General features: G+C 39.5%; 1 protein-coding gene and 1 long non-coding RNA gene across 3 annotated transcripts in view; one reads left to right on the top strand and one right to left on the bottom strand.

Moving 5' to 3' along the window:
* Positions 1 to 20,872, top strand: part of SHQ1 (SHQ1, H/ACA ribonucleoprotein assembly factor) — a 1,172,872-nt gene that overhangs the window by 1,035,048 nt on the left and 116,952 nt on the right. The gene's annotated exons all lie outside the window — the stretch shown is intronic.
* Positions 7,291 to 20,872, bottom strand: part of LOC128078626 (uncharacterized) — a 35,109-nt gene continuing 21,527 nt past the window's right edge. For both annotated transcript variants that reach the window (XR_008205731.1, XR_008205732.1), the window contains 3 exons: positions 8,582 to 8,667; positions 7,425 to 7,816; positions 7,291 to 7,328 (listed from right to left, as the gene is read on the bottom strand). This is a non-coding gene — a long non-coding RNA (uncharacterized LOC128078626). The remainder of the gene's footprint in view (positions 7,329 to 7,424; positions 7,817 to 8,581; positions 8,668 to 20,872) is intronic.

Genomic DNA, 20,872 nt, shown 5'->3' with positions numbered 1-20,872 from the left:
CACTCACTTGTAGACAGGCCAAAGTATTGACAGCACGTAATCCTCCAAACCTGGATAAAAAGTTATTGGGCAGCGATCCACTGGAGGAATTTCTGAGGCAATGCTGATCATAGAGAGATGGAAATCTTCTCTGTGAAGATTTTCCATTGGAGATTGTCCTCATAAAGAAGTGCCCTAGAGGAGCCTTGCTATCACAGCCCAGAATTTGTTGGGCACCACAGTGGCCCATAGTAACCATAGTTTCAAGTCATCTTTTCTTTAAGCTCTCATCAAGCTGCTTCTTTTGTCTGATAGAAACAGACTTGTTTTTGCTTAGCAGCACTTGGCCATGAAGTCAAACAGATTCTTGCACCTGCAACGGCAAACATGGCTGTAGGTTAAGTTGAAGAGATTTTGCAGGACAAAGACGTGAAAGATACGGAAGGAAAGTTAAATGTACAAGATACTAAGATTAGATTTGCTCTTATGTGAATAGTGAGAAAATGACTGATACTGCCTAATAGTTGTATCTAAATCTGTGTGCTTTTTTTTATGCGTTTTTATGGCTGGCTGCTTCGTGCCAATATGAGCTACAAATCATAACTTTAATAGCTTCAACCAAAGAGTTATGGTAATATCAGATACTGTGGATGATGAGCAAATAACAGCAAAACTGTAATGAAAAGTATGTATTTATGTCCTTGCTATTAAACCCAAAGCTATAAACATTGACAGCCCTAAGAGTAGCAGTTTCTATTGTCATTGATTAATGCCTTGTTTTGAAGAACAAGGAGAATGTGAAATGAGAAAGGAATGAAGAGGGCTTTTCTCCTCTAAATCTGAAAAAATTACATTGGCTATTGTAGGTGGAACATGATTTTCTGGAGCATTTTCATATAAGGCAAAATGTCTAGCAGTGGAAATACAGTCAGAGAGAGACCTTCTAAGAGCACTGAATTATACCACCGTGCACCACCATTGACCATGCCCACTAACGTGCTTCACGTTTGTTTCTTATATGCTTTCCATTAGCATAGCTCTCAGCTGACAGTGTAACCATATCCATCATGTATTCACTGCAAAGTAGAGTTTCTTTTAACACTTAGGTAACTTTTGCCTCAAAAATTCTGAGGAGAGAAAGTCAATCCAATGCCTTCCAAACAAATCAAGGCAAAAAAAAAAAAATAAAAAAAAAATCAATTAATGAAATACAACACAATAACTACTGATGCAAAAAAAAAAAAAAGTATAAGATGGCAACAAAGATGTAAGTGACAACTTAAAACTTAATCAGAAGACATTCTTATGTCTGCCACAACTAGAAAACTATGGCACAGCACCTGGCTCCATTCACTGTAATGCTGAGTTCTCCCTTTCTCCCCAGCTACACATTCAGAGGATTACATTTTCCAGTACAATCCTTACCCCCACATCTGCTTCTGAATGGGAAAAAAAAGGTCACATACTCTTATTCCTGTAATGCTACCACCTTCCTCCAATCTGATAAGAGAGAAGATTCACTTCTGCTTTTTCTGCTCTGACGAAATGTTCATACAAACATATGCTGAGAGCACAAAAGATTTGTGCAATTCTTCCCTCCAGCACCACTACTGAACTTGTCTTTTAACCTTGGCTTTCCCTCTCACCGTGCAAACATAACACCCAATAACCACCTGGCAAATCCAAAATAGATCCTCTTGAGATTTCCAGCAGAGAAGAGCCTAAAGGCTCTTTTTTCAATCATTTTAGATTAAAAAAAAAAAAATGAAATGCAGAAAGAAAGGAAAGGAAGAGCCAGCTAAATCTGTATTATATGGGAAGTCTGAGACTCACATAAAGAGGTGAGCTTGCACCTTTTCCTGGGGACAGTCACCATGCTCTTAAAACACAGTGCATGGCACTGCCTCAGTGCTGCACAGCGCATTACACTGGCAGTTCATCGATTCTCCTGCCAGCCCACTGACCCTCTCCCATTAAAAAGGCATCAGCTCCTCCCTCTATTAACATTCCTCTTTCTCAAGCCTTGAAGCCCATCAGTCAGGGTTACACAGAGTTATCCAGACCCACATCACAACTCACTGCAGTTTTCCAGGTAGCCATGATGGGTATTAGTCTGACACTGTAATTCCAAAGGTTCTCTCAGCAATTACTCCAAGCTCAGCAGAGAATTAATTTTGCTACATTAGCAAGGGTAGAGAAGATGACCTTTGTGGTCACAAGCCTGATATTTTTCCATAACTGAAAGAACTGAAAGATAACCTATTTCTCCTGAATGTCCAAACTCGTAATCGTGCAAAACTTGTATATTGTTATTTACATGCACAGTTCTTACAGTGGAAGGAAAGATGCTCCATTCTATGAGCCTTCACCATGGACCTATGGCTTTGTGCTACTTCTTAAGGGAATCATTGTGCGATATTTGCTTTTTTTCTTTTTAATAACCCAGACTGTTATTGTTATTGCTGCTGTAGCTGCTAAAGAGCTCTAGGGGGAGATGCAGAAATAGTCTATTCCCTTGTGTAATGCCTGAAATCAAACCAGAATATATCTGCCTGACGCTACGTGCCTGTTATTGCTTTAAAGCTGGTTATTAAAAACAAACAAAAACAGTTGCTGTGCCACACAAGATTCCACCTCCTCCAAAATGGGAGGGCAATTTAATCCACTAGTGAAATGCACCTATTAGAATCAGGACTTCTTCACTATGTTATGACTCAGGCAAGTCAAGATAACCACATGTATTTATATCCTAAATTCGTTGGGATATAAGAAATACAAAGAGTTGCCAGCTCAAGTGAATCCCACTTGTTCAGGCAGTTCTGTATCTGTGCTGTTTGCACTGAAGAATGGTGCTTTTTACAGAACATAACAGAGCACAAAGACATCAGTGACACAGGTCAGTAGCCTCACAAAGAAGCAGGTGACTAAGACAGTGTCAACCAGTAACTAGCCGAGACATTTGTCTGCAGTTTGGTGCTACACCCCTCTCAGAAGAGCTGGGCAAGTCCAATAATCACCTGCAGGGAAGATTTCTGCCTCCTTTGTGAACCAATGAGGGCACTTAGCAGAGGGCAGCAGGACAGGCTGCAGGGTGTTCCCTGTCAGGAGCTCCAGGGCTTTGTTGATGATTTTAGAGGAACTCCACGGATGAGCCTTGCTGGCTACTATTGCACCATGATCCTTCTTCTGAAAGGGAAGAGATAGCCAGTGAGAACAGGGGAGAAGGTGTGTTCTGAGGAGATTTTAAAAGCAGGAAAATAAGCAGCTTTCTTGCTTACAGAAAGAAATCAAGCATGAAGTCAGTTTTAAATACTTTGAACACACTGGCAACTCCATGAGCATGCGAAAGAGGCTAGCAATAAGTGAAGTAACAAGAAAGAGGATATAAATAAATAACCAAGTATTAAGGATAATAGCAAATCTCTACAAACTTTAAAGAGACTGCTTCTCTTGAAGTACATATAAAGCATACAAAGCTAATCAGCCATTTAACGGACACTCCTCTAAATTAAGGGACTATGGAAAGCTGGTGTTTGGAGATAAATGGATTTTCTTTCTTTCAAATGTTTGTACATTTAGGAAAGATGCAGCTGGTCTTTGTTTTCTTGAAAATAAATCATTCGGAGACATTACTCTTCTACCAGCAGTGAAATTTAGAGGAAAACACAAGCAAATAAAACCTGGTGAACACACATTATGCTAACTGCAGTTGAGAAGGGTTTGGTCTAGGGGTTGGCCTTTTCAAGCAATTTCTTTCAGACCAACTTTTCATAAGTTTTGACTGCTAAAACAATGTGTCAGAAGGCTCATTGCATCCAGCTATTATATATACTGCAAATCTGATTTATTTATACTTTGTGTGCGTTATAAATCTTACAGACAAACTGCTTTTACACCATGACTATAGAAATCCTACTCTACGCTACTCTTTGAAACTTGCTTTCAAGCCAGTCACAGCAAAAATCTCCTTTAGTATCACATGTTGTATAACATGCTTTAAACACCTGAGAATACACATCTGAAAGCATCTTGCAAAAGTTGAAGTTCAGACCCCAAGCCCGGTGTTGCAATTACTTGTGCACTGCTTAGAAAATGGCAAGCTCACCTCAGGTTTCCTGTCCTCACTCTCCTCTGCTTCTGGAATAGTCTCAAGCACCTCAGCTAAGAACGTGCTCCTAAGAATTGTACGAGAATCAGCAGCTGCTATTTTCTTATTTCACAGCCATCTGTCTTCATGCATTTTTAATGAATCATTTTTGTTATTCATTCACACAGAAGTTGTACTTAATGTGTTATTTGTAGATTACCCCATTATCAAGTCAACATATTCACTGCTGAGAAGATAACCAACATGACAAGATCTTTAATGCAGCATGCATGCTCTATTTCACACATGAGGAATAATACCAGGACTTTTTGGTGGAAAGAAGGACAAACCTTTCACAACTGCATTATCTTTCCCAGCAGTTTGATTTCACACACCTAAGTAAATCTCTTCAGAAACCATCCAAATAGACTCAAAGATATTTACAACTACATCTGAGAAAAGCAGAACTCCAAATCCTTGTTATTTACACACACTTTTACCCCATTAATCATCTCAAGAAGTTCACATACATGCAAATTCAGGACAGGATCAACCCCCACTGAGCAATGCAGGCTGAAAAATGAATTCACCTTGGTGATTCACGTTTTAATTACAGAGAGATTTTTGTGTCACAAATGCTCACTTCATGAAATTTATAACTAGTGGAAGCCTTAAGCAGTGGGAGGCATAGAGTGAGTAGAGGCTGAAAAAGATAGAGAGAGAAAAAGAGGAGACTCAGTTGAGAGTGAAGGCTCAAATCATACATGAAATCAAAAGATCTTAGAGGCTGGAGAAATGGCAGGTCTGTAGGAGCCAGCAGGAAAAGTGTGAATGCGTTTTTAATCTCCCAAGGCACAATGAGTGGAAGTCAAAAAAGGATGGAAGCTCCAATGGAGAGTAGAGGCCAAGAAGAGAATTGAGGCCATTGGGAAATGGAGGCAAAAGTTAGAAGGCAAAAAAAAAAAAAGTGGAAGGTTGAGTGGGGCATGAGGTTCAAAAAGGCTGGGATACCCATGGCTGAAACAGCATGAGCAGTGGCAAAAAGGGTGGGAATCTCTGAGTGAATGGAAACTAAAAGTAGTGGGAGGCCAAGAAGAGTGGAGGTTCAAAGAGCAGGAGAAGCAGGGAGCAGTAGAGTCTGAAAAGAGAGTAATTGTTCTTGGTGTAGTCAAGCCAGCTTTTGTGGTCCAGTATTTACGGATTTATAATTCATGAGTTTAAATGTATGATATCAGACAAATTTCCATGTAATATCTTCCTATGACAGAGCTCCCATTTTAATCATGACTTCTAAGATAGGAGAGAGGAAAATGGCAAACACATCAGTACGATATATCAAAACTTTACTAGTGCAATAACAGCCATGGGTTTATGAACCATTGGCTAAAACAAACAACAAAAATTAGATTGTTTGGCTGTGGATGCTGGAATGTAATAGATGGCTCCTGAGCTGGGGAACTGAGCACAGGCTGCAGTGATTAATGCTTGAATGCATTAAAAAGCTTGATGGTGTAAAAACCATTGAACAGAAGAGAGCATATGGCATACAAACAAAACTAAAACAACCATAAATAACATAGGCACCCTTAAAAAGATTTACAAATATACATTCCACATATAAATCTCTTTGCAGTTATATCAGAAAGACAACTTGCATTTCCTTAGATGAATCATACAGATTTATCCAGTCATCATCATCATACAGTCGCAAGTAATAAGATAATGGAGGAAGAAAAACATAGAAATGAGTTTCATTCATAGCTTCAGAAGGTCCTGTTTTCTGGACAGTCACAGCATTTAAGGCCATGCCTGCATTGCGGCTTAGAAGTTTTTCCATGGAAAATGTTTCATGTGCTGAGCACTAAGCAGCATGGGGATTCTCACAGGCAGAAGAACACAGTCTGACATCTACTCCTAAGAAACAAATATGAGATTTTTGCATTCTGGCAAGTCCAATTTCACCAGCAGTTTTCAGTCAGGCAAGAAATAGTTGCTTCTTCATTGTTCAGCTTCATCCGAGGACAGAACTTGCTGGAGGATGCCTTCCACTAACATGATAATACCTGCTGTTCTCCGTTCCAGTCTGGTAGCCAAATAGCACAGCTAAATAGGGAAGTACTGGGCCAAATCTTCCTGTCAATGCTCTAGAGATTAAATCAAAGGCTGTGAAAATTTGTCTAGCAGTTAAACACAATTGAGTGCATTTTTCCAGCCCTACGTGCCACTGCCAAGCACCACGTATTCCTTAATTTGATTTTAAATTTTAAAATCTTTAGAATCTTGACATGAATCAATCCATGAGCTGAAGTGCAGAAGGCATATCACAGCTTTCTCTGTATGCTCCAAGTTTGCTCTGTGAAAGTCAGGCCAACTTCAAAATGAAAATCATTGGAAAAGAGCGTGAGTGGAGCTGAACCTTATGCTACATTGCTTGTAACATGGAGAACCCTGGAAAAGCAGAGAATTCAGGATGCGGCACATCACAAAGCAAAGAATAACATTCCCCTAGCTCAAGTCACACACTGAGGGCACATCCTCTTTGCTGGCATCTGTGGCCAAAGACGTGGTTTTTGGCTGCTACACATCACAGGGGGCTACAGTTAAAAGCCACAGGGCAATGTTGAGACCACATAGTTGGCCTGTATCATAAGAGCAGCTAGGAAGGTAGAGTTTTGTACAAAGACTTTACACATTTGCCCCATCCATCCACATCGGGCACTCTGTAATTTCACCAGTAACAAATGATGCCTGAAGCCCAAATTCTGTGTAGTCCTAGTGCTTCCATATAATTTGTGGAGTTCACACCTGTTTCTGAAAACAAAAGGGGCCAAAGTCTCACTTGAAGCCTGAGGACTTGGCTCATAAACACAAAACCACATAAGAATAAAGCCTCAGGATTTTTGCTTATTTTATTGCTACAAATGCTAAGTTTAAAATTAATACCAACCAGAGTAAAGTGGGATAAGAAATAAAAGAAACATTCACTGCCTTAGATACAGGTCTATGTCCCTAACATTTCCATATCAAGGCAGTGTTGTCTCTGCTTTAGCAGCAGGCAAGCATAAAACATGCTCTTATTGAAAACACCATGAATTTTTCTGTCCTTTTAAACTTATCTGTGGAAGGTTGCATAATATAAAAAAAAAATAGAGAAAGAGAATTGAAGACTTTCTTTCTATATAAAGCAATTACCATGGCTGTCAGCAAGAACAAGATTTACTTAAATGGAAAGGGTAAAGAGAAAGGAATGTTCCAAGCAGTTCTGAGAGGAAAAAAAAGGCAAGGTTGCAATACTTTCTGAATCCCAAATTTAATAGAGGCCATAGAGATGTAGGGTAGCCTATATAACCCCAGTTACATTGTAAGTCTCTTTCTGTACAGGTAATCTCATCAAAATTAGGACAGCTACCCAGGGATGTATGGCTCTTCAGAAGATACTTGCCTGACAGAAGCTGTGTGACCACAGAAACATTGCTGTGCAATTCTGAGGTTGTCCCAGACAGTCAACTCCTAACTGGAAGCTGTTACAGGAAGTCTTACAGAGACATCTCGGAAAATTGTACTGAATCTAAACACTCCAAGAGGGGAGCCACAAGTTTCCCCAGTGTTGCCACCATGCCAGTGAGGTTTACCAGACAGCCCAGGTAAAGCAGAGCACAAGCAGTGTGTTCTTATGCAGTGTTATTACCCAAGGAGGTCAAAGGGAAACTGTTACTCTAACTCATTCAAAGCACCTTTGATTCTGGGTGACTGAAAAAAACAAAGAAAAAAAATCGATTGCTACATCACAGCCTGAAAACTTTAAAATGTCCATAGACTGCACTTTGAAGTAACACTATTTACAAGATAAGCTCTTTCTACGGTTTTAATCATGGCACCAATATAACAAATAATCAAAGTCTCATTCAAATCTTACTGCACTTGAAATTGAGGTATAACTAATAATATGAAATAAAGGTAATTGCTGGAAAGATTTCTTATGCTTAAAACATAAAGGAGTAAAACATAAGGAGTAAAACACTCCTGGCTGGAGAAAGTGTCTTCCAGGGTATTTCTCAGCCTGTTTAAGCTGCAGCACCCATACTGGACAGCTGCTGAGGCTCTGACAAACTCCTATGTAATCACTAGCTTTTCACAGTGTAAGACTTTCTTAATAGTTTCTTAGACTTTAATAAGTCTATTAAAGACCTTAAGATTATCTTCAAAATGGTAAGAGATAAAAAAAAAAAAAAAGAGATACCAAAAAACCCACAGTTTTTACATGAAAAGACAGTCAGCATTGCCAACCTGCAGAAAGCAGAGCAAACAAAACAGTGAGCAAAGAGGCCCATGACAAACTCCTAAAGTAGGCAAATGCAATGGAAGTCTCAGCCTAACAAACTGCTTGCTAAGAGTGAAAAAAAAGAACAGTTAGGGATTCATTCCATGTAGCATGCAAGCTGTAAGAGCCCTTAACTCTGAATTGTTAGTTATTGCAGTGTTGCTGGTATCCATGATTTCAAATTCTCAGCTAACCCAGACAACAGATCCCTGAAGACAAACTTGAATCCTTACCACAGAACATACTCAGTGCCTGTACAGCCAGCAGGAAAAGTTAGTTTCTGAAGTAGAAACGCAGGTTTTATCTTAACCACTTTTAAATTGCTAAGCTACTGTTATAAAAGATTACACTTAAATATTTACACCTCTACTAAACATTTGTATTTCATATTCCTGCTTGAAGCAGGTTTTTATTGCTGAGTTGTAATTGCCTGAAATTAGCACCTTTCCCTAAAAATGCTGACAGATCATTCATTGTAGCAGCGCTGCCAGGCACAAAACACAGCTATGACACTAATACCAGTCTGTTTAAACAGGAAATCAAAGGAAATGGAGCTCTGGATATTAGTATCAGCCAGCAAGCCCTACAGCAGTCTGTCCCCTTTGCAGGCATAGGAACCTCACTATGCTGATCAGTTCAACTGCCAAAGGAGGCCAATGAGCCCACCAGCTTACACTGCCTGAAAAGCTATCTGCCATGGCTTGCATTGCTACTGTGTGCCCTGTTCCTGATCTGTAGCACCAGTGTTGTTGTCAGGGGACAGCAGATCAGCAAAAGGCCAGAATTCAACTCGGTGCCACAGATGAATCAAACATCCTTCCAAGAACAATTTCACTGACTGCTTTCAAAATAATAACAGTGACACGATCACCTTGGTCTGCCACCAGCAGATTGTTTTGTGGGTGTTCATTTCTTTCTCCTTGATTCATTACACAAAAGCAGCCAACATGAGGCATCTCTTGTCCCAGAATAAACAGAGGGATGAAGGGAACTAAGAAAAGGAAGGAGATGGTATTGGATGCTAAGCTACTTCAGTCTTTTGTTGTGGTTTCAGCTGGGATAGAGTTAATTTTCTTTGTAGAGGCTTGTATGATGTTGTGTTTTGGATTTTTGATGAAAATAAGGGTGATAGCACACGTTTTTGTTATTGCCAAGTGGCACTTATGCAGAGCCAAGGATTTTTCTACTTCTCATGCTGCCCTGCCCACGAGCAGGCTGGGGGTGCACAAAGAGCTGGGAGGGGACACAGCCAGGACTCAGACTGACTCAAGATGCGGTCCATACCATATGGCATCATGCTCAGCAACAAAAGCTGCAGTAAAGAAGGAGAAAGTGAGGAAGACGACATTCAGAGTGATGGCATTTGTCTTCCAAAGAAACCATTACCCATAAGCTCCTTTTTCCTAGGAGCAGCTGAACACCTGCCTGCCAATGGGGAATTCCTGGTGAACAAATTGCCAGTTGTGCCTTGCTTGTGAATGCAGCTTCTGCTTAACAAGTGAACTCTCCATCTCACCAACCCATGAGCTCTCACACTTTTATCTTTCTTATTCCCTCCTCCATTCCACCTGAGGAGAGCAAAATACTGTGCAGTGCTGAGCTGCCTATTGAGTTAAACAGCCTTTATACTTCTCTGATTTCAAATTTTACTTGTATTTCTTTTCTTTCAAAAAAAAAAAAAATGACAGCAGAAATATAAAAAAATGAAGTTTCAAATGCACTGATATATAAAAAAAAATATATACTTTTACATGCAGAAAAGTCCTTGACTCTGTGATTTCCCCTTCAAACCCAAGATATTTCAAGTAGACAACTTCGTAAAATTAGAGACATAGCATTCATTTCTTCTGGCCCTTTCATAGTGGCCCTGAAGTCCAAACAGGCACACAGGAACCTCCAGCAAAATCCCCTTGCCTCCACTGCCAATCCTTGAATGAGGTCTGGGAAGGGGTGCATCCTGGCTCTACCCTTTCCATCACTCAGGCACATTGCACCTGAGCTCCCTGGGATGACCCTGCCTTCCCACCAGGTGCCCAGTCTCCATTCCAAACCACAACTCAGCATTTCCACTACAGTCTGACAACATTTACTGCACTGCTTGGAGAGTCAAAATAATTGCATACATCTCCTTGAGAAGCACCAAAACTAGAACAATGTCTGCGCTGATTGCTACCATGATCAGCAATACTGGCATGCTACTCTGTGGCACGCTGCCCAACCACAAGTTCCCAAGCAGCCCACCTGTTACATAGCACAATGTCTCTTTCCCACAGGTGGACAGAGGCACAAGGAGCCCAGCAGTGAGGCTCTCAAAAGGCTCTTAGCATTGATGTAACCCCAGCTCCTTTTGATTTCAAGCAGAGCAGAATCATGTCAGCACTGAGAGTTCCTTTGGTAATCCAGGCCTGAACTCAGCAAGTACTGACAAACTCAGTATAGGATCTTAACAACTGTGAATCTTTTTTTGTTTTCAAGTAATAACATGCAGAAGAGCTTTTTTATTCTCAATGGTTCATTCTGCATCATTTTTTCCAAATGCTTGGATTAACCTCCTGATTGGTTCTAATCCAATTGCAGGCCAAAATGCAACATATAACCCTGTAACACACAGCACTGTTTTATAAGGAACAGACTTCCTGACCAGTAATCTTAGAGTTCAACATCTGCTTTTAACAAAGTTTCGTGTAAAATATCTGGTGAAAAAAGCCTCATCAATATCTGGTGAAAAAAGCCTCTACTTCAGCTCATCAATTTGCTTTTCAGCCACACTGAAGTTTAGTATCAGGGTTCATCGATTTTTCAGCTTTCAAAAGAAGCTCTCAAAGAAATCCATCCTTTGCCTAAACCCTTCAAGTTACAACATGCTCACCGCCTGCTTAACTTTTACACAGGCAGCCTGGGCTCAGCAGGGAACAGCCTGTTGCAGACAAGATTTCAGTACAATTGCAAGGGAAAATGCTACAACTTAATCTGAAGTGGGAAGTGGGAAATATAAAAAAGACCTTCTGAAAATCAAGTTTATAGTCTTTATCAACATACTGCATGTACAGGCACCTGTGTGCTTGCACACATGAAGTGCTATGGACTTGCTTCATGGTGCCAGTTGTAACTGAGGGGAATTTGTCTATTAGCAGGACTCCTCAACATATTTCTGCAGAGTTGTACTGTAACAGTACAGTAATTATATATGACAATGTTATATATTGTTGAAGGCACGCAACACTGCCTCACTGCCCAGTATTTTGCTAATAACCCAATGAAAAATTGTGTGATCACAGAGTGACAAAAAGCGAACCACGAAGGCCTGAAAAATATTGGCAAATACCGACCTTCCCTCATGCTCCTCCCTGACCAGTGGCAGATAATCCACACTGTAGTTATTAACAAAGACAGCCTTATGAGCTTGATATGGTCAGATGATTTAGCACCTCCAGGTAAAACCTTTATACTGCATCTGAGTTTACTACCCACTAGCGACCCCACTTTTTTATCAGTTGGAAGAGGATAAATTAGACCTTCCATGTAAATTTTATGTTCTGTCACCTAGATTTATGATCGTAGATGCACCTACTGCATTCAAAGAGGAAAAGCTGTTTTAAATGACTTAGAAATAACCACAAATCCCAGTGCATGTAAAAATCATATATCCCAATTCAGGCCAGAGAAAACTGGATGGTTCAATAGAGTGCACCTGAGGAAACCCTGATACACTGCTATAGCAATCGAGTTCATGTGGAAGAAATTACCTTATCACAAATGGCCTTTGTATTTCAGGCTGGCACGAGTCCAAACAATCATTTTTCATTAAGGGGAAAACAGCTTAACATTAAATATCATTTTTAAGGAAGCTAATCATGTAGTACACAGCCCTTCAGTAACAATAGCGCTGAGTCTCGTAAGTTTCAGTCTACAGCAGCACTGGAAATAAAATGCTGCAGAAATACCGACTGCAGGATTTGTATATAAAGAGCTCTACTATTAAGAGTGAAAGTGACTAGGTTAAAAATCACAAACTGTCTCCCTAAGCAGGTACTTAGATATTGCATTTTAAAGAGCCTAGTACAGATGCCGATGCATTTGTAAATATGGTGACTATAACAACTTCAGCCACTAAAGATGAAACCAAACTACCTTTCATTTCAGAATATGACCTGCATATCTTCCTCCACGGCCCCGCATTTGTGAAGACTCCAAAACAGGGTATTTTGATCAGCTGGCTGGTTTACCTACTAACGGGTTAATAAAAGGAGTAGCACACGGCTTTTTTCCCTTCCCCTTGCATTGCAGTGCCAACATTTTCCATATAAGGAATAAAAAATGGGACAAGTGACAGTTGTAATGGGATGGACAGGTGTCTGATTACAGATAATATTGCCATTGTTTACCAAGCCACATCTGAGCTTCCTACAAATGAGAAGGTAAAAAACCAGCTAAGCTGTTTGTAATTTAGAAAGACAGATCTTTGTTAAAAGAGAACTCTTACCTCTACATTTAACCAGGATGGTTAAACGAACAGTAAGGCAGTTTAGTGTGCAATGTTATCAATCTTACATCAAATAAGCTCTCAGAACTTTTACTAAAAATCACTATTTATACATAAGATTTTCAGAAATTGAATAAAGAAAAAATATTGCTTAAAATGAGTCACATGAAACACGAACTGAAGCATCATCTATTATATATATATAGACACACTTAACATATGAGGGCTAATCTGAACATAATGCCTTCTTTATTATGCTGCACACAATGTCAAGGCAGATATCGATGGTATGGCAGCATACATCTAGCTCTACCCTGGTATGGTTGAACCTTCCTACCAATATTCAGTTAAATTTTGACACCATGCAAGAGATGGCAGCGGGGCAGTCTGACAGAACAGCATTTGACATGGAAGTACACATGAAGCAAAGGTGTGCCACTGAATTCCTACATGTGACAAAAATGGTGCCTGCTGGCATTCACCGATGCTCGCTGAAGGTTTGTGGTGACCAGAGCATGTTAGCACAGTGAGGCAGTCAGTAACTCATTTCAGCAGTGGCAACAGCAGGTCACATCTGCTGGTACAGATTTTTATTTGTTTAATTCACAAGCACAGTATACAGTTTCTCTCTCATTGCTGGTGAAAGTGCACCGCTAATGGTGGTGATTATGTTGAAAAACTGTTTGCTGTATCCAATAGTGCTATTGCACGCTAAATTTGTTGTCGTTTCCATGGGAAGAAACAGAAAACAACTTTCAGAGCAACCTACATAATACCCCAAAAGCATATATTAGCAACACAGATGTGATGCATTAACATTTTACATCTGTAGATGACAAGTGAGAGAGATCTCATACGAGGCTTTGAGTAATGAGGTATAATTAAGTGAGGATATCTTAAGAGTCACCCACTTGTCATCCAATTGTTTAAAATCAAAACCATAGCATTTATTTTATTTGGAAATCCAGTACCACTCGAAGTAGAAACATCATCATAACCTGATTCCAGAGCTGTGCTCTTGTTTCGATGGATATGCTTCTTGAAATTTTCAGCATCCCAAATGCTGCAGAGTAATGAGTTGTATTTGATTTCACTCAGAAGGGAGATTTGTGTATATCACTCTCCTGACCAGACCAAAATAAATTAACTTATCACAGTAGCTGGGAGTCCACAAAACAAGCTTCTGTAAAACTGCTGATTCCTTACGTAAGCATTGGGTATATCTATCCCAAATTGAAGTGCATTTTACAGAGTCAGCTAGCTCTGCACCAAAGCAGTGCAATCTCATCAGAAAGCGCTGAGGCTGGAGAGCAATGCATGAAGTGCAGGCATGTGCTGTCAGCCTGGAGCCCCTGAGGCCTCTTTTTGTCTTCTCGGGTGGATACTGATGGTCTCTGCAGCCCATGCCTGCACACAGCACCAACTCAGCAATGACCATAACTCATGTGCCACTATCTTGTGCATCAGAGCCACAGCCAGAAGTAGAATAATTCATTGATCTCAACCCAAATACTGCCACAGTATGTCTGTACAACTCCTCAGGTAATGCTAATCAACTCCAACTGAAGGAAATACATATGCATACATAGACAAGTGCTAAAGGTAGTGCACAAGCCAGTTTCTTGACTGGTTTCAATTATGGTTCTGAATGAAGTCAGAAAAAATCCCTGCCATATGAATCAGGAAGAACCCTTGGCAAATACCTACTCCATTTTGATTTGTCGCGCAACATCCTGCTGCAACACCACAGCTCACCACAGGCAATATGTGACAAGCTACCCCATGGTACCATTATTCTAATCTAGCTTCATACAATTGCATGGCCACTTTCTTATTAAAAATTACCTTTAAAGTGAACTCAGTGATTGAGATAGGCAGCTTTTTATTATAGCAATTCTTACACAATTGCATAGATGCAGAAGTGCTAATAACACATGAAGCGCCATTGGAAACATACAATCCTGTGCCACCAACTTGCTGAACAAGTGCTGCCTGAAGTGTGAGAGCCAAATAGATCACTTGACCTTTTTTTTTTTTTGCCCCTTCATGGAGACTCCTGGCTCTGATATCACAGGCCATTCTGCTTCTTGCTCTGCAAGCATCTTCTAGGGACCAAACCGAAGTCACTGGCTTATTGTATAAACACCTTGGTAATGGAGCATTTCAGTTATTATTCACCGGGATCACAACTCAAGTGAAAGAAAAATCTTCCAATTTCCTTGCCAACTGCCAGAGATATCAAGGTCCTTTTTCACACATTGATTTTTTATGTTATTTACTTTACAATAGTAGGAATATCCCTTTCCATGTTCCAAATATAAGGAAGCTAAAGAAGTAATCTATAAGAGTGTAAGATAGGATATTGAACTAGATTCCCTGAAGCAGAAGTCACTGACATAGAGGTAATATTTCAAAAGGATGTTATTGATTTCTGACCCACACTTCAGCATTCCATATTCATGAGAGTTCATACTGGATGAAAACAAGTCGATACAAGAGGCATATGAGATTTAAAAGGCTACAAAGTACAGTAGGATAACAATGGATAATTTGCACATGATGCTTAATGAGCAACTACAGAAAAGCCAGCTTTCTCTTTTGCCTATGCCCAGTGCAGCTTTTCCTTTTCCTTAGAGTTAAAAAGTAAGCTTTGAGACCTTACATAAAGTTAAGTCAGGCCACTATCTAATATTCAAGCAAAAACCTCTGGTTTTAAGGAGATTGTAAGCTTCCTAGCGGGACAATATACTTATTCTTACATTTTATTAGCCAATAACAATATCAGCTAAAGGGTGTCCAAGTAAAAATACGTGAAGTTTGCTTTTGTTAATTCAAGCAGTTTAGGATAGTTCAGACAGCTTGTTTGACAGAAAGGGGATGCACTTCTTTCACTGGAAGTGTAGCCATTTAGAAAACTAACGCTCCCATGTCCATATAGGAAAGTTCCAGGGAAGTCATGCACCAGGTGATGCTTCCTTGAACTGAGCAACGTGGCTTTGTGTGAGAGAATACATGCATAACTGAGAACAGTACTATGAGGTTTTATTACTTTCTGCAGTACTGAATCCACTTCTGGCCCTGTTTCTTCCTGACTAAATCTTGATCAGTGACAGCCTTTTCAGTTTTATCTCAGTCTCAGGATTTATAAGCAACTGAAAAAGGAGATCTGGCCTTTCTTTGATTTGCCAAAATAATCAAAATGGCTCATAAAAATCTAAGTAATAAGACTTTCACATAACCTCCATTGCTATTCAGCACAAATTACCTAAAATCAAATGCCAATCTGACAAAAAAAACCCTCAAACCCTTCATTTTACCTCTTTAAGTAGGCCTACATACTAACACCACGTATTGTCAGATTAAAATACGAGACAAATTAACTCTCATTAAGAAAATGCACCTGCAACACAGCCTACCAACTGTGAAAAGCAACTGTTCACTAGATTTGCATTTGTATTGTCTTCACCACTCATTAACCAGCCCTACTGAATTTCTCTGATCAGTCGCTAGCTGCTGTGTTCAGCAGGAGACAACTTTGGAATTACGACAATTTTGAAAAATCAAATGATTTTTGCTAAAAAAAGGAGTTCCAGCCTTTTAAAACTCATTCCCTTTCAGCCTTTCAAAAGCCGTTCCACAAAATGACCATTTAGCTGTAACAAATGCTTTGAGAACTACGATCTGCCTTTTAGATTTTTTTTAGGATTTGTTTTTGAGTAGGATACTTATATAGAGCAGGAAAACAAAGGAATACCTAAAATACAAGCTGGAAGTACCACAAGTGGACATCAGAGGCTGAAAATGAAAACCAGCTTCAAACTCCAGGCCTAATCCAGACAGAAGTGTTTTCAAGCCACTCACAAAGAATAACACAGAACTTCATTTTGGATTAAATGTTGCCCTGCACAGCAGTTGGTTTCCTCAGTTTCTGAAGGCATGAAGTACAAATAAAGTAACAAAATCAAAGGTTAAACAGCCCAGTCTTTGTTTCTCATTCAAACTGGGCAACTTGCAGCATAAAAAAAAAAAAAAAAAAAAAAAAAAAAGGCTATCAAATCATTTAAGCACTTTCAATCATAATAACCTTAATGACACCACGTTACCAATGATAAATTTTAACCAAAATAATGTCGGTAGATTTCTTCTCCATATTGTACATACTGAAAGCACCAGATTTCAATTGAGAAATCCAAAATCAAGATCAAATCAAGAAACAGATATCAGACAATGTAGTAATGGATAGTAAATGGATAGTAGAAAAAAATTACTTGAAAGAAGCTCAGCCAGCTCACGTTGCATTATTCGTAGTGACTCCTCACATAAAAAAATACTTAATTGTTATAAAAGTCTCAACCCATTGCGTGTTATGTACATAACTTAAAGCACAGGAGCCATTCCTCTTCAGTAAACATTGAAATAAGCTTCATATTTAATTCAGAACTTAAGACTTTTTCTGTGCATTCCTTCTCCCCCCCCCTTAATCCTTTTCAACATCACCATACAGTTTAAGTGCCACGTTTGTCTGCTTGAGGCACTTGCAAGTGGGACACTTACATTTAGAACCTCTTTCAGTTGAAAAATATGATTATGTGATGAATAAATGTTTAGCAGCATTTGAAACAACATGTACAAAAAATTGCAGCCAGTCCAGAAGTTCTGAGCCATGCACTGAAAGCATTTGCAGACAGGTGCAATCGCAGGGACAGAAAATAAGAGGAGGCTTGGCTATGATGCTTGCACCTCACCTGCTCCGAGAGTCCAGCTTAACTCAGATAACTGGCTTGTGTCAGAGTTCTGCAGACAGCTTCCTGGACCTGGCCCACAACACTCTTATTCCATTTTTGTCAAATATCCAGCCAAAAAATTCTGTTTTCTTCAACTAAACTCACTCAGAGAGCACTGCTCAGTTGTACTAATTATTCTCAAGAGACTTGCTCCTCATCTGAGCCATCCTGCTCAGTGTACCAACCCAAACATTCAGCTTATATTTCTGAGAGACAAACATAGGCATCCCTTCCTCTAGGAGGAGTCTTCTACCCTGTCCAACAGTTTGTGTACAGACACTGAAGTGAGATGGACACACAGCACGTGTAGTGATATTTCCCATTACCACAGCTCAGGTGCACCAGACCCAAACTTTGTACTTCACAGCCCACCACGCATTTTTGTTCTGTGCCTCACACATCATATCTAACAGAGTTAGCTTTTGAATGCTTACTGCTGAACAACTCCATACACTTGCAAGCACTTCCACAAACACTTTGAAGAGAGCTCCTTCACAGATGGCAAATGGAAAACTAATGCCTCATAGACTTCATTTAATTTCTTTGTGTGCACTTTCCCCTTCAACTCATAGCATAATTAAACGGAAAGATTTAATACTCATGGATCATTTGGGGGGGGGGGGGGGGGGGTTGGGGGAGAATCAGAGCAGTGATTTCAACTTACTCAACAAACCCTGCTCATTCTACATTCATGCACCAACCAATTGGTCATGTTGTACGTTACCCAAAACAAAGGAAAATCCTTACATAATGCTCTATCAAGTTCTGTATCTCTGTAATTTTCAGATGAATTATTCATGCACATCTCATGGTGGACTCACAAAGGTAATGCATCAGGCATGAAAAATGCATCACTGTCTATGAGATACATCTATGTTGGAATCAAATGTGAGTTGTCTTTAAATAAAAGATGCTATATGGATATTTTATGCCTTTATAGCCATATCGAGATCAATCCATATAGCCAAAAACTATAGGACTGCTGTTGCCATGTATTAGGCCTTTTCAAATAACTTGTGGTAATTTCTGTTCCAGGCTTGTGACTTACAACAGATACATTATTTAGAAAAGCTGTTCATGGGAGGATTTCAGACCAAGGCATGTCACCCAGTAGTCTGTGCTCAATTATGTGTTATTACACATGTTTTCTGATATGATTTACCACACTATCTACATACTAGGCTAAGAGAAGCCACCACATTTTTCTCCAAAGATGAATGAGATGCAAACTTATTTTCATATTTCTAGATGATAATTTTTGCAAAATCAATTGCCACCAGGAGACATAACAGCTGGCACTTCAAACACAAGGTGAGCATCCTGGTAGAACTTCTTACAACACAGACTTGTCTGTGCCCACAAGAAAGAACAATATGGCACAACTCCAGAAAAGAACAAGAGCTACAACTGCCATAAAGCAATAAGAAACCACTGCAAAGCACATGGTATTAGCACAGGTAGTAAAAATCAACAGCAGAGGCTACACATGCACATGGTTGCCCTGGTCAGAACAAAGGTGCAACGAAGACTGCCAAAGAGCAGAGGGCAAAGTAGTAAGACATTCAAAGACAAGAATTATTCAAAGACAGTGCAAAAGATGTAAACAAACACTCAGACCTCTGGATAAAGGCAGAAAGGGGTTCATATAATCTATCTTTAGAAATAAACAGGTCAGCTATTGAGAAAATGAAATAAGAGGTTGACAAGGAGCTTAGTACAGGAGAAATTCACAGCTAATGGAACATAGACATTGATGTTACGACTCAAAGGACACTGCTCAAAGTCTGATTTTTTTTTTGAGATCCTGATCAGAATTGCAGAAGCAGTAAAAGGCACACTATGGCTGAGTACCTGCTGCTGGGTACAATTAGATATGTTTCACAGCTTTTCAAAATGCTATACTGGCGATCTCAGTAACTCTACCCTTTGTTTCACAGCACCTTTGGCATGCAACACTGCAATAAATGGGAAATAACTTGGAAAAAATGTTAAGATAACAGAAAATGGCAATAAAACCATTCATTTCACTCTCTTAACATCCATGATGACACCATGCATGTGAACAACTTGAATGCTTCCTGTCCCACTGCTGGAAAAACATGACAGATAAAAGATGTTCTTCTGCCTTTGCAGGAGCACAAATGGCTGGTGTCACTTTTGTTTATTCCCATTCTAATGTCCTTTTTATTTTTATTTTTTTTAACTAATTCTCCTCCTCCAAGACTCCATTTGAAACTGTGCAATTTCACCTTTCTGAAATGTCTTTTGATGCCAGAAATCAAGTAATTGCATTGGTGACCTGTGAACATACATCTACACAGAACTTGATTACCAGAACAAAAAATTTGAGATGCAACCTGAACCCTTCACTCTCCTGTTGTGATCGCAGATCAGCAGCTCACCTTGCATTTGCACTGGTATCAGAAATGAAGCAAAATATGTAGGTACTGAATGAACTGGAGCTGTTCAGAGAAGTGAGTTTTTCTAGCCTCTCACGAGCTGCAACAAATTTAATTCTCAATAAACAGCACGTTAACATAAGTGTTCTTGTGTTCTTCTATATCTAAAAGGCACAGGTTTCTCCCTTATTTCACATGCAGAAGGTATTATCCACAGGCAGTTTTAAAAATGAAATACATTCACACTTTGGAATGGGTGAAACCTCACAGTGTTTTCTTTAGGTTTAAGTTATTACTCTTTAAAAGGAAATTCAATACAAACACATCCTTAATTACTTGAGAATTAGTCCTATATAAATATTAGACTGTAAATTAGGCTGTTCAAAAGTAATTATTCTGCTTCCTGAGGTCTACCGAGGAATGAATTATACTAAAGCAGCAGTGTGCTTTCATATTTTATCAGCTGAGAGAATGAGAGATTTAAATGCTTTAAGATCTCCTTGAAATTGAAAATCATGGGAAAGACCACCATACAGACACATACATGAAGGGAGAGAGACCCTTATGTACTGGAAGCTGTCCTGTTGCTTTCAGAGCACTGTTTTTCTAAGATTTTAAAAACTCACAAGCAGAGGATTCTCTCTTCAACTACCAGTATTTTCAGGTAGGTTCTAAATTTAGGAAGCCAAAAGTTCTGACAAGTTCTAGACAGGTCAGAACAGGTTCAGATCCTTGTTATTTCAGATATGCCAGTTAATAACTACTGAAGCATCAGTGACAGATGGAACAAGCTGCATCAAGAGAGTAACAACTGAACTG

Source organism: Tympanuchus pallidicinctus, unplaced genomic scaffold, assembly GCF_026119805.1.
Source record: "Tympanuchus pallidicinctus isolate F22 unplaced genomic scaffold, pur_lepc_1.0 scaffold17, whole genome shotgun sequence".
NCBI classification, from domain to species: domain Eukaryota; kingdom Metazoa; phylum Chordata; class Aves; order Galliformes; family Phasianidae; genus Tympanuchus; species Tympanuchus pallidicinctus.
The sequence above is the reverse complement of the archived record's forward strand: the minus strand, read 5'-3'. Positions and strand labels throughout refer to the sequence as shown.